The 14,499-nt window shown below is 52.4% G+C and overlaps 1 protein-coding gene and 2 pseudogenes across 1 annotated transcript in view; all 3 read right to left on the reverse strand.

The window, feature by feature from the left end:
• The window catches only part of LOC102937210 (ribonuclease pancreatic), a 391,285-nt gene that overhangs the window by 350,097 nt on the left and 26,689 nt on the right, over positions 1-14,499 (reverse strand). The gene's annotated exons all lie outside the window — the stretch shown is intronic.
• On the reverse strand, positions 6,272-6,434 carry LOC114022039 (annotated as a pseudogene).
• Positions 11,312-13,128, reverse strand: LOC114022036 (annotated as a pseudogene).

The raw sequence follows: 14,499 nt of genomic DNA on the forward strand, positions 1-14,499 counted from the left end.
CAATCTTGATGTGAAGACAGCCAGTAATGGAGAATCCACCACGACCCTTGGTAAATTGTTCCAGTGCTAAATTATCCTCACTGACAAAAATGTACATCTTATTTCCTTCTCAATTTGTCTAGCTTCCTCTTCCAGCCATTGAATCACGTTATCTGCTAGACTGAAGAGTCCGGTATCACATATTTATTCCCCATGTAGGTACTTATAGACTGTGCTCAAGTCACCCCTTCTCTTTGTTCAGATAAATAGATTGAGTTCCTTTGAGTCTATCACTATACAGCATGTTTTCTGGTCTTTAATCTTTCTCATGGCTCTTCTCTGAACCCTCTCCAAATTATCAACATCCTTCTTCAATTGTTGATGCCAGAACTGGACATGACATTCCAGCAGCAGTCGCGCCAGTGCCCAATACAGAGGCCAATTAATCTCTCTTCTCTTACTCAAGATTCCACTATTTATGCATCCCAGGGTCAGATTAGCCCTTTCAGCTACATCATCACTCTGCGAGCTCCTGTTCAGCTAACTATCTACCATGACCCCCAAATCTTTTTCAAAGGCACTGCTTCCCAGGGTAGAGTCCCACATCCTATCAGTATAGCCCTCATGGTCTCTTCCTGGATGTGTGACTTCACATTTAGCTACATTGAAAACAGGTTGTTTGGATGGATAGATTTTTACAATTTATATTACAGTAGGACCTCAAAGTTACGGGAACAGAGATTGTTCATAACTCTAAATATTCGTAACTCTGAACAAAAAGTTATAGTTGTTCTTTCAAAAGTTTAAAACTGAACATTGATTTAATACAGTTTTGAAAATTTACTATTCAGAAGAAAAATGTTGTTTTCCCTTTATTTTTTTAGTAGTTTACGTCTAACACAACACTGTACTGTTTTTGTCTTTTTATTTTTTGTTTTTTTTGTTCTTTGCGACTTCCTGATTGCGTATTTCTGGTTCCAAATGAAGTATGTGGTTGAGTGGTCAGTCCGTAACTCTGAGGTTCTACTATAAACCAGGTTTCAGAGTAACAGCCGTGTTAGTCTGTATTCGCAAAAAGAAAAGGAGTACTTGTGGCACCTTAGAGACTAACCAATTTATTTGAGCATGAGCTTTCGTGAGCTACAGCTCACTTCATCGGATCCACAGTATGCATCCAATGAAGTGAGCTGTAGCTCACGAAAGCTCATGCTCAAATAAATTGGTTAGTCTCTAAGGTGCCACAAGTACTCCTTTTCTTTTTACTATAAACCAGTTTGCAACTTCAGTAATAATTGTCTTCTTGACAGCACAATTTGCCAAGAAATGGGCTCATCCAGGATTTGAACCCTGACCTCTCCCCCCCCCCCATAGCTCTTAGCCCAACCAGCCGCTTGTAACAAAATGTCTGCCGCCAGCACCTCACCTCCAATTGTCACCACATAGCACTCTCCTTTGCACAGCTGATGGATCTTTTGTGCCACCTGCTGGTGCGAATTCATCATCATCATCTCCTGTAGGCAAACCACAGCTCTGCTCTCCATCAGCGATTCATTGCCAAAAACCAGCTGGGAGTGGCATTCAAATATCACATGGGGAGATTCCAGCTCCTGCTCTGTGGGGACAATTTCTACTCAGACAATAAGGAGCTGGGGGAAGTCCCTGGGGCAGCTCCCTGTAGGAATATTAATAAAGTAGATAATTAGTTAATCATCAGCGTTTTTCCCTATTAAATTTTAATTACAAACACACAATAGCAAACTAAATATATAAACTTCTCATAATGTGGTAACTATTTGGTACCTGACCTTTACTACACTTGAAACATTTGATTATAGATCATATAAATGATTAAAATATGTCAAGCGTTTGTTTTACAGTTTGCCAACAAACCAAATTTATAAAAATCCAATCGGTTTTAAATCTTATTCCACCTTATCTTTGTTTTACATACAGAGAAACTGAAAAAATAAAGTAAGATAAAGAACAGAAGCAAACTTCAGAGGAGGGAAGGAAGTGGGCAGAGACGAGGGGCCTACAGCCTTTGGTAGTTATTAGTGTTATCAGTAGATTAGATTAAAAACACATTTAGGGCCAGAATCTTTGCTTGGGGCGTGGCCCAATGTGAATATAAAATCACCTACAGTGTGACCCAGGGACCTTGTGACACCAATTGGCAGAGGGCATATGGGTTACAGGAATCCCTGGGTCTGGGATTTACATTCTAGTTCATCAGAAAATGTCATGCCAGGGTCTGTAATAAAAGCCTGCATCAGACTGGCCCTGTGAATCATTGCAAGCCATATGCCTGGGGAAGATTTAAGGAGTTATGTATCTCGGCTAAAAATTATGGTCTCTAGGTCTGTGAGTTAAGACAGGCTCCCAAAGAGCGATCCACATTCTCCTGACAGGCTGCAAGGAAGAGAAGCATCTCTCTCTCTCTGGCTGGTCACATGAACCCTGAGTCCCATACAGTGCATAGTGGAGATCCACCCGCACGTCCGAGCCGATTGCTCACAAAGGACTGTGAAATCTTCAAAGAGAGGAAATTACCAGTAAGTGTTAACAGCACTCCTCATTAGGGGTAAGACAACGAACTTCTGGAACTTATGCCTAGGAAGGGCAGTGGACCCCCCCAGTTATTCCTGCAGGACAAGCTGCTGGAGGGCTTGGGTTTCTGAGATGGGGTCATGATTACCCTGGTTGAAACTACTGCGGAAAGATCTTGGGAATAAGAACTTGTAGGCGGCAGGGGAAAGCTTTGTTTGTTGAGTTTAGTCTCTAGAATCTTATATGTCACCCTTTGTGTCCAGTATTCTGACTCTTGTCACTTGAACCTCTATTCAGTGGTCATCAACTCATTCTTGTTCGCACTACGGATCTCAGTGATGGTCCTTTGGGAACCACAAACCCACACACTCCGAGCGCCTGATGGACCGGGGCTGGGTGCTCCAGAGGGCTGGAGGCTGGGCGAGTGCCGACAGCTCACCTATGGAGAGAACGAGGCCTGCAAGTTACCGCTTGTGTTCCTAGAGGGTTGGTGCTTTTCCGACGAGCTGGCCTCATGTAAAGGGTGTGGGGCGGGGGTGAGGCACCTCACAACCCTGGGTACCCCAGGAAGTGTCCTAGGGTGAAAGGGACTTTTCGTTAATTCTCTTAAAGACAAGACCTGAGTGAAATCTGAACTCACAACGCTGGGTGGCTAAGGACTGGGCTCCAAGCACGAAGCCACAGAACCGTTGATTGGGCTAGTTACCTGGCCCGACTCCCAGCACAGCACTTGGCTGTGGTGTGATTCTTTCCGGGGGGTGTCATGTGAGGTCTCCTGATTCACAGGGCTCCCAGGGGAAAGGGGTAAACTCCCCCCACAATCACCTCTCCCACTGCTGGGAACCCTGACTGAGCTCCGCCCTCCCTCGGCCTGCGGTCCCCCAACTTCCCACCTCCCCAATGTCTCCCATCCTCCAGCCTGTGCTCCCCCCACCACGCCCATCTCCAGCTGCTGATTGGGCCAAGGAAACTCCCCAGACCCCAGAGCCTGCTGGGAGCTGGAATGCTTCTCCAGGGCTTGGGGGACTTCCCCGGCAGGTACCCCCAGGGAAAAGAGACTCACCGTTTGGATGCCCCCTTGCGGCCGAGCGCTTCTCCCCACTCCAACCCTGCTGACGGACCAGCAAGGTGGGGGCCCCTTGGCAGCTGTGACCTGCTCTTCCAGCCAGGTTGCTCTCAGCTCTCGCCCCTTTCAGGGTAATCCAGAGTCCAGCCCAAACCACAGGGAAACCCCATGTCTGGTGACCCCAATGCCAAGGAGGCCCCCATCCGGGGCTCGTCTTTGGTGTCCCTGGCAGCCTGCCCTTCTTCCCTGGGTCTGGGGAGAGCTAGGGGGACCCAGGCCCTTCCTCTGGGCTCCTGCGACTTTCCTGTCCCTGCCCATCAGGGTCTTCCCCAGGTCCCTGACCCTCTGTTCTCATCATGTCCTCACAGCTTCTTCCCAGCTGGCTACGAAGGAGCTTCTGGCAAGCTGCTCCCAGCCTCTCCGGCAGTTGCTGGGCTGCATTTCCAACAGTCCTCCCCCCGCCCGCCCCCTCCTCCCCCCCACCCCGAGTGGGAGCTGGAGTTGGGGTTCAGGTGGACACGCCGCCACACAAAGGACTGCATGATCCCTGGGTGGAGACGAGCAACACGCAGCCTGTGACTCTTCACCAGGGGAAACAAAGCCAAACTAGTCTGCGATCCTCCTGGCGACGAAGCCCAGGTACATTTCACCTCCATATAGCTGGCCAAGGTCAGCCCGATGCCCCCACCTGGGGTTCACTTCATCTAGCTACACGGAGCTAATGTGCAGCGCCTTGTTCCCGGAGGCTGTCCCATGGGGAGGACAATGGTGAGTCTCCATGCTGCCGACAGCGGCTGCCTTCCATAGCGTGCGTGAGAGTGACTGCACGTGTGTATATCTAGCATTCCTACCCATTGTCAGCCAGCCACAAGCTTGTGGGCAAACTAATTGGCCTTGCAGCCCAGCCCAGACTGGGGAATTTGCCAGGGAGAGCCCTGGCTGGGAGCCCAGGGGAAATCACTGCAAAACATCACTGAGTCTGTGTCTCTCTTTGCCTCTGCCTCTTCTCTGACAGCTGGCTCCATAGCTCAGCGGGAAACGCCCTGGCCTTGGAAACCAGGCATTGTGAGGTTTGCATCTCACCAGGGTGCTGCCTGCTCTTTCAGATGTGCAGGGGAAGTTTTGTACCAGGGAAAATCTGAGAATTAACCCCCAGGATTCCCAGCCCCCACCCACAGTCAGTCGCTTTAGTTACGTTCTTTGCATGAGCCCATTTTGAATTCTGCATCTCGGTTTCACTGTCCTGCCTGCCCCCCAGCCCTGCCTCCAATCCTGGGAAGTGCAAAGAGCTCGTAGGGGGTGGAGGAGGGTATCCCAAGGATCATGACATCACAGCAAGATGCAGTGCCCTGGGATCACTGATAGGAGGTTAGGATAGAACATGGCTGCTCCTTCTGGGGAGCATGACCAGAAATGATACCAGCCGTGAGTGTGTGTGCGTGTGTGTGTCCCTGCTACACCTGCTGGAGAGAATGAGCCTGTGTGTGTGTGTGTGTGAGAGAGAGAGTGTGAATGTATGTGTGTACATGCATGTCCCTGCTGTCTGCAGTGGGAGGGGATGAGTCCTGTAGAGGTGTGGGTGGCTGCGGGTTATGAATTGGCATGTGTATGGGTACGGGTTTTTGTCTGGCTCTCCGTGTGTCTCTAGATAGATGTGTATGCCTACACATCGTGAGGGCACCTCCCCCTGGCTGCACAGACTGTTAGTCTGGCACTTCTTCTGTCATGTACTGTCCCCAGAGCTCCTCTCACTCTCAGCGCGCTCCCTCTTCGGGACTTGACCCTCCATCCCGGCCACTCTCTGTGTTTCCCCTCCTGGGGGTATCACAGTGCCAGTGGATCAGCTGACCTCATGCCGCTCCAGACAGGCTCCAATCCCTGGTTAGGTCCGGTGCCACTTTCCCAGTAGCTGGTAGGGGAACCCGGGCCCACTCACTGCTCTGGGTTCCAGCCCAGGAACCCCTATGTCCAGCAACTACAGTCTGCTCAATCTCAGACCCTGTTTCTGTTTCCCTGGGTGCCTTCCTGTGTGCCTTCTCTGCTCTATCTTCTGGCTCCCTCCTCCCTAGGTTTTCCAGCCTGAAGTTCCTCCTCCCAGAGAGTGACTGCAGACTACTTCCCCTGCAGCCCCTTTCTGTTCTCAGCTTACTGGCTTTGTACAAGCCTAGCCTGCACCTGCCCTGCAGCACTTGCTTAGCCAGCCTGGTTGTCCCCCAGGTGCAGCCTAGCAGGTTAATTAGACCCATCCCAAATACCTTAACCCTTTCAGGTGCAGTGTGGCATGAACACCCCCATCACACTGAGTATGGCTATGCATGTTTCTGTGTGTGTTTGTGATCACCAGCCAATTTGTCCTTGTGCTCACTGTTTAATAGTTATTTGTATGTGTAGATTGTCGTGCCAGTCAAGTACTGATAAACAGAGTTATGCGTATCTGTGTGTGTGAGAGAGACAGAGAATATGTCTACAATGTGTCTGCCCAGTGCGTCTGTGTAGAGTGCATATATGTGTGTATAAGGTGCATGCACGTCTGCAGGAGGAAATGCACCTCAGAATGTAAAATGTGTGTGTGCATAAAGTGTGTGTGTCAGAGAGGCCAGGTCTACATTGCAAAGGTTTGCCAGCGTAACTCTGTTGCTCTGTGTGTGGAAAATCCTGTGCAGATGCTGACAGAAGAGACCTTTTACCGGAATCGTTTAATCATTGGTAGAGACTGTCAAAAATTGCCAATGCTGACTATATTTCAAGTCGTCATGGCGGGGTATTGGGAAAAGTTTTCAATTAGCAATAATCGCGCCTCGGATTAACCTCATTGGCTACGATACTGCCACTGCGCAAAGCATTGGGGAGGTGGGTTAACTATACCAGCAAAAGCTCCTTGGGTCGCTATTTACCACAGCTCCACTAGGGCGCTCTGCCAGTACAGCTATGCTGGCACAGCCTTTTTAGCGTCAACTAGTCCTGCATGGCTAGACTGAATGCATGATTATGTGTAAGCAGGGGAATGGTCCCGCTATTGTGGGGAACTTTCCTGGCTTCTGCACTACGCCAGTGAAGTGGGCTAGTGGAAGGATCTGAGTCCTCGCTCCCACTTCCTTTACCCAGAGGCCTCCCCGCCCTTGAGGACTCCCCTTCCACTCTCCTGCCTGGCAGAGTCCTCGTAACCCCAACAAGGCTGGGCCCAAGATTCCTGGGGGGCTCGACCCCCAACCCTGCTGTGGTCATCTAGGACAGGGGCTAGGGTGTTCCCACTGCGGGGTACACTCTCTGCACTGGATGCTTCCCTGACCCACAGATCATTTCCTACAATTTAAAGCAAATGCAAGTTATTTAATCAACAATTATTTTTAAAAAGAATAAGGAAAAATGGAAAAGATGAAAGGAAAACATGTCACCCTACTCTGTGACAGGGAACATCACAAAGAGTGTCTCTGGATGTCAGGGCAGTTCACAGTCTGTTCCTTGTAGGTCCCAGGCCTCCTTCTCAGGCCCTGGTTGTGCTGCAGGGATACTGTGGGTTGGGGCGGAGGGATAGCCCAGTGGTTTGAGCATTTGCCTGCTAAACCCAGGACTGTGAATTCAATCCCTGAGGGGGCCATTTAGGGATCTGGGGCAAAAATTGGGGATTGGTCCTGCTTTGAGCAGGGGGTTGGACTAGATGACCTCCTGAGGTCCCTTCCAACCCTGATATTCTATCTGGTGGTGGCCACGCACCTCCAGGCTTTGGGTGCTGGGACCCTTCTTCTCAGCTTCAGCCCTGTCAGGTTAAGATCCCTCTCCCAGTCTGCGCTGGGCCCTTTGCCCAGGGTCCCCCACAGCTGCTCACCACACCTAGCTCCAGACTGCTCCAGCTCGACTGTTCTAGCTCTGGCTCCACTCTGCCTCAGCACTGATGCTGCTTCTCTGGCTCAGTGGCTGCAGGTCTGCTCTCCCTGGGCTGTGTCTCTGGCTCTGCTGGCTGGCCCGGCTCTGCTCCCCAGCTCAGCTCGGGCCCCTGCTCTCTCCTTAGCTTGGCCCCACTCTGTCTGACCCACACAAGTCCAGCTCACACAGAGGACCGGACCCTCCCTGGCCTCCTGACTTCCTGATTAGCCTGCCCGCCCTGTCAGTCAGGCTGACGTGGAGCATTGGCCTCTCCATATTGTTCCTGGTGACTGTCAGTCTCAGGGTCCTGATTTCCCATTGACCCTTCCCCTTCCTTTTAGTACTGGAGCTAGCCAGCCAAAACACTCCCACTGAATGTTAGTAAGGGGACAACAGTCTCCTTACATATGTATGGGGACGGGGGATGCATGTAGTGTGTATGCATCTGTGTGTAGGGGCATATGTATTCAGAAAGTGTGTGTGTGGGAGTGCTTGTATGCATGTGTGTATAGAGTACATGGCTGGGAGTGTGTGTGTGTGCGCGCACACGCGGAGTGCATCTGGATATGTGTGTATGGATGTGTCAGTGAATGTGTTTGTGAGTGTATGTGTGTGTAGAGTGCTCTGTGGGGGTATGTGCTTTGTGTCACTCTGTGGCCAAGGGTGCATTTGTCCCTGTGTCTGGCTGATCTGGGGCTTTCTCTCCAGCTCACCTTGTCGCCATCTGATCCCTGGAGTTATCCTGTTGGATTGGGATCTGGGACAGGCTGGACTGGCTGGGCCTAGGGAGATCCAGGACAGGCAGGCTGGGCCTAGGGTGCTCCGGGGCAGGCTGGGCTGGCTGGACTGACAGGGGGAACCAGGGCAGCCCAGGCTGGCTGGACCCAGGGGGACCCGGAACAGGCCTGGCTGGTTGCATCCAGGTGATCTGGGGCAGGCCAGGCTGACTGGGCCCAGGGGGATCCGTGACAGGCTGTGCTGGCTGAATACACTATCAAGTCTGATGCTCTTTTTCTTCTGTCTTTCCCCCTGACCAGCCCAGCCCCGCAGATAACGACTGGGGAGGGGCTGGCTCCAGGGCCCACTGTTACCGGCTTGCCAGGCCCCCTCTGCACCAACTCCTGTCTGATTCACCCTGCAGTGTCCCCCAGTGCTCTTGGACTTGGGGCTTTGACACCCTCATAGTCCTGGGGCAAGCCGAGAAATGGCCCTAATGGGGCTGCCCCGATCCCATCAGCCTGAACCAGCCCAAGCTGATCCCGAGCAGGGAGTGAGGCCCGAGGGCCTGTCCCATGCTGCCCAACCCCTCTGGGTCGCCAGGTGTCGGTTAGGGTTGCCAACTTTCCAATCACAAAAAACTGAACACCCTAGCCCCACCCCTTCCCGAGACCCCACTCCCTACCCCAGCCCTTCCCTGAAGCCCCCCCACCCCGCTCACTGCATTCCCCCTCCTTCAGTGGCTCACACTTCCCAACCCTCACTCACTTTCACTGGGCTGGGGCAGGGAGTTGGGGTGTGAGAGGGTGTCAAGGTTCCTTCCCCACTCTGAACTCTAGGGTACAGATGTGGGGACCTGCATGAAAAACCCTCTAAGCTTATTTTTACCAGCTTAGGTTAAAACTTCCCCAAGGTACAAACTATTTTCCTTTTTCCCTTGGACTTTATTGCTGCCACCACCAAGCATCTAACAGATATATAACTGGGAAAGAGCCCGCTTGGAAACGTCTTTCCCCCAAAAATCCTTCCCAAACCCTACACCCCCTTTCCTGGGGAAGGCCTGATAAAAATCCTCACCAATTTCCATAGGTGAACACAGACCCAAACCCTTGGATCATAAGAACAATGAAAAAGCAATCAGGTTCTTAAAAGAAGAATTTTAATGGAAGAAAAAGTAAAAGAATCACCTCTGTAAAATCAGGATGGTAAATACCTTACAGGGTAATCAGATTCAAAACATAGAGAATCCCTCTAGGCAAAACCTTAAGTTCCAAAAAGACACAAAAACAGGAATCTACATTCCATTCAGCACAGCTTATTTTATCAGCCATTTAAACAAAACAGACTCTAACGCATACCTAGCTAGATTACTTACTAAGTTCTAAGACTCCATTCCTGTTCTGTCCCTGGCAAAAGCATCACACAGACCTTTGTTTCTCCCCCCTCCAGCTTTGAAAGTATCTTGTCTCCTCATTGGTCATTTTGGTCAGGTGCCAGCAAGGTTATCTTAGCTTCTTAACCCTTTACAGGTGAGAGGATTTTTCCTCTGGCCAGGAGGGATTTTAAAGGTATTTAAAAGATTTTAAAGGGGGTGAGGGCTCCAGCTGGGAGTGTAGGCTCTGGGGTGAGGGATTTGGGGTACAGGAGGGGGCTCCAGATGGGGGGTGGGACCAAGGTATTTGGAGTGCGGGAGGGGGCTGTGGGTTGAGGCAGAGGGTTGGGATGAAGGAGGGGGTATGGGCTCTGGGCTGGGGCTGTGGTCTCTGGGGTGGGGCCTGATATAAGGGGTTTAGGGTGTGGGATAGGCTCTGGGCTGGGGCAGAGGGTTGAGGTGATGGGGGGCATGAGGGCTCCGGCTGGGGTTGCAGGCTCTGTAGTGGGCCCAGGGCTGGGAGTTGGGGTGCAGGAGGGGGCTCTGTGTTTGGTGGGGACTCAGGGCTGGGGTGGGGGGTTGGGGTTCGGGCATGGGCTTACCTCAGGCGGCTCCCAGTCAGCAGCATAACAGGGCTAAGGTATGCTCCCTGCCTGTCCTAGCTCCGTGCTGCACCCCAGAAATGGCCAGCAGGTCTAGCTCCTAGCTGGGGGTGGGGCAGGAGGCTCTGTGCATTGCTCTCACTTGCAGGCACCACCCCCCCAGCTCCCATAGGCCACGGTTCCTGGCCAATGGGAGCGCAGAGCCAGTGCTTGGGGCAGGGACAGCACGGGGAGACCCATGGCCCCTCTGCCTAGGAACTGGACCCACTAGCCACTTCCGGGGTGCAGCATGGTGCTGGGACAGGTAGGGTCTAGTCTGTCTTAAATCAGCAGTACCACCAACCAGACTTTTAACGGCCCAGTCTGCGGTTCTGACCAGAGCCGCCAGGCTACCTTTTTGACCGGGCGTTCCGGTAGCAAAACCGGACACCTGGCAACCCTAGGGTCAGTTGGTGCCAATGTATCTCATACTATTGTGAGGGCGGGCAGAGGTGCTGGTCTGCTGGAAGATGCTAATAGTGCAGGCAGCCAGTTGTCCAAGCTGTAGACAATTGCAACGGTGGCTGTGCTAAAGAGCTCACACTGACTCTGCCTATACTGGATGTTGGAAGCCCGGGATCTGATCCCACTTTGATCCCAACTTCCCCTTTCCTCCACACCCAAATCAGTCTGGTTCCAGGACTGGTTCCAGGGGGCAGGACAGAGCCCAATGCCTGCGGCAACTCAGCACCAAGCACCGTTCCATCGCCATGGAGCCTTTGGCTGCGAGCAGATGAGCCATTCACTGGCAAATCTCAGAGGAAGCCTCTTTATTCCTGGATCCCCCTCCCAGATATGGACCCAGAGCCAGCCAGACCCTACCGCTCTGGGTCAACATTGCAGCTGGTGCCCTTCAAACAAAGAGGTCCTGTACCATGTTCCCCAACTGCCACCGAGCCACCCAGCCTGTGGCCACACAGGGACTAGGGACAGGGCCTCTGAAAGGGAAAGGCCCCATATCCAATCCCCACCCCCGTGAGCCAGCCAGTTCTGGAGCCAGATCAGAGCCAGTGCTCCTTAAAGAGGAAAAGCCCCAGATTGCACTCCCCCGCCCCCTGAGCCAGCTGGTCCCCTGACCTAGGGCTGGATCGGAGCCTCTGCACTTTATTCCATTCCCTGATCCCTCTGAGCAATCTAGCTGTATTCCTGGCATGCTGCTAGGGTTAAATAACTCCAGCTAACCAGTGATTCTGCACCCAGCCCCCGCAAAAACACTCCCCCTTCTTCTGCATTTGCAGGAAAGTATTTTATTGCAAGAAGTAGCGAGAATATGAAATTCAGTGACAGCTTCCCCAGGGCTCAGCCTGAGACAACATCCACACAGCATCCAGTGGATCAGGGATGGGAAAGGGCTGTACAGTATAATGGGCACTAGAGGCAGCAGGGAGCAGGGGATGGGGGAGGGGTGGCCACCAAGGGGTTCATGGGAATTTTGGTCTATCCTGGGAGAGTAAAGTAGGGGACCCGAACCAAATCAGTCTGGGATTTCAGAGCTGCTCGGCCTCTTCCACTCCTAGTGGTTCGGGGCAGCCCAGCCCAAGTCCAGGCCAGTTGTGTTTGGATCCTGCCCAGCGACGCGAGTGCTGGGCTCAGACTGAGGGTCTCAGTGCCATCTGGGGGGCTGGATGCCCGGATTTTCACTTGCGTGGATGGGAACTGGACACCCAGCGTGGGAAATCTCCCCACAGGCCCCAATTGCTGTCCTGTGGGATAAAGGGAGATGCTGAATGTCCCTGTGGAGATTCATGGCGGGCGCTACCCAGGTGGGGCGAGGATAGGACAGGAGAGCCCCCAGCGAAAGAAGAATGCCAGTGAGCAAAAGGGGCGTGGGGGCAGCAGGGGGATCCCCTGCTCCCAGCTCATGGCAGGTACATTGGCTGTAAGTGCACAGGCAGCCCCTGGACACAGGCCACACGGACCCTGGTGACTCCGGTTGCAGCCCTGTATCTACAGTGCCCTGGTCGGGAGCCAGGCAGCACCCGGCATGTGGTGACGCTGAATGATCTGTTGCTGTCATAGAGGTTGCTGCTGACGGGTCTCCCTCTGCTGCCGTAGATGTCTCGGAGCTAGCCGGTGGGGGCGTGGATGAAGGTATTGGTTGAAGGTATTGGCGGCGGGTCAGGCCCCTGCGCTGCATCAGGAGGTTGCAGTAGAACCGGTTGCTGGGGGCAGTGGTCTTGGGGTTGTCGACGTGTTGTCTCACAAACTGCTGGTAGCAGCACCTTCACTGAGCTGGGCCAGGCCGGCAGCCAGCAGGATGAGGGGCAGTAGGAGCATGGGGTGGGGTCCTCTTGGGGCCATGGCCGTGTCTGTCACTTTATTGACCTGCAGTGGGGAGAGGGGGGAGATGGATGGAGACAGCATGGCGGGGGAGGATCTGTCTCCTCCATGGAACCTCCAGGGCCTGAACCCCAAGCCCACCATTATACCCTCGCACCCCACTCTGTCCCCCAAAAACCACCACAACCCATGATCCCATCCCACTCTAGCCCCAGGGCCCCTCACCTCCCACCCAACTCTTGCCCAAATATAAGAGAGTTATTATTTTTATCACATGGCACCTAAATACCCTGCCGAAGATCTGGGCCCCCATTGTGCCATGTGCTGCACAGACCCCAGTTGAAATCAGGGCCTCCCCACTCTATCCCATTATTCCCCACTCCCCTCCCAGAGGGGAGATAGCACTCAGGAGTCCTGACTCCCTGTCCACCTGCTCTAACCACTAGGTCATGCTGCATCCCAGAAACAAATCCTGAAGTTGCAGCCCCATGTGACACTGTTCTCTCCTGTCTCCCGGCTGGTGGAATCTCCTGCAATTTACCCAAGTCCTTGTTCCTTTGCTGTTGTTGGAGAGATGGATCCCAGCCTCTGCAGAGCTGAACCTCACCCTGATCCTCCTGCACATTTTGGCATGGGTTATATAGAGCCCAGCCAGACATGGAGTGAGAGGGCAAATCCAGTAAACAATTGTGTCAGCAGGACTTCCTGATACCTGGCAATTAAAAGCAGTGACCCGGTAGGAAGGGCATGGGTGGGGAATAAATAGCACATGTCCTGCTAGACACCTGGGCTTCATGGAAACATCTCAGGGTGCGTCTACCCAGCAAGCAAAGGTGTGATTGTAGCATGGGTGGGCAGAGCTGGGCCAGCTTTAATCAATCAAGTTCCAGACCGCCAGAAGCTACTCTGGTTGGTAGCCTATGCTGAAGTCCATGCCACTATGTCTCTACTTCCCTTTTAACCTGTGTTAGCTAGATTAAAGCTAGCATAGCTGTGCTGACATGTGCTACAAATACTCTTCATTTGCTGCAGACAGAGCCTAAGTCCTGACCCACTGGCACCTTCCTAATCCAGCCCGAACCTGGAAACTCACAGCTCTGCCGGTGCCCCTGACTCCCAATCCACAGCCTCTGCTGTCCCAGCCCTGGCCTCTCCCCACCCACACCAAGCTCTGCTAATGCCCCTCAATCTCAGCTTGCAGCCCCCTACTCTCTCTCTGCCCTGGGTTCCCCATGAACACATTCATGCTTGTGCCCTTCAATTCTGACCAGCAGCATCACCACCCGCCTTTCCTCAGGCAGCTCTGGACCTTAATGAGGAACTATAAAAATGGTTTCTCTTCATCTGATCAGTGTTATACAGACAAAACTGCACAGGATCGTTTCAGGGGACAAGACGTCACATTTATTATAACTAATATCTAATACCTATGTATACACACACACACATCCACACACACCCCAAATGTTCTGCAGCTGCTGTATAGTTACCAGTCCTGAATGTAGCTTGAGTTCGTGGCTTGGGTTCGTAGCTTGTGGCGGCTAACTGGCCAAGAAAGCCGGGCACAAGGAAGGGCTGGGTCTCTGTTGGGCATGCACCGATGCCCTTCCATGTTGGCAGCAGAATGTTACCCTCCAAAGTCTTCCCTCTCACCCATCCTTTTTGTAGGCTTTAGTTTGAATCCAGAGTCTATAGATCGTGCTGTGTCACGCTGCCTCTGGGTTTGGTGTGATTGATCACCCGTCAATTGCAGACATGATTTTCAGCCTGGGACCTGGCTTTGATGTTTCTTCAGTTGTACTTTTGTTCTTTTCTTGTTAGGGTGGACTCTTCTTGCTTTGTCAGGGCTGTTGTCTGCATCTTCAGCCATTGGTGTTTACACTTTATTTCATCAGGACAGGCTGGGGCTGGAGGTTGATTCCATCATCCATACATACCTCATTCACACATCTAAACTAAACTAATAAGATTACAGCAGGGTTTTGCAAAAATGAAGTGAGCATTTTAAAATGGAGTTTGGGACAAGTTAAAAT

Source organism: Chelonia mydas, chromosome 13, assembly GCF_015237465.2.
Source record: "Chelonia mydas isolate rCheMyd1 chromosome 13, rCheMyd1.pri.v2, whole genome shotgun sequence".
NCBI lineage: Eukaryota > Metazoa > Chordata > Testudines > Cheloniidae > Chelonia > Chelonia mydas.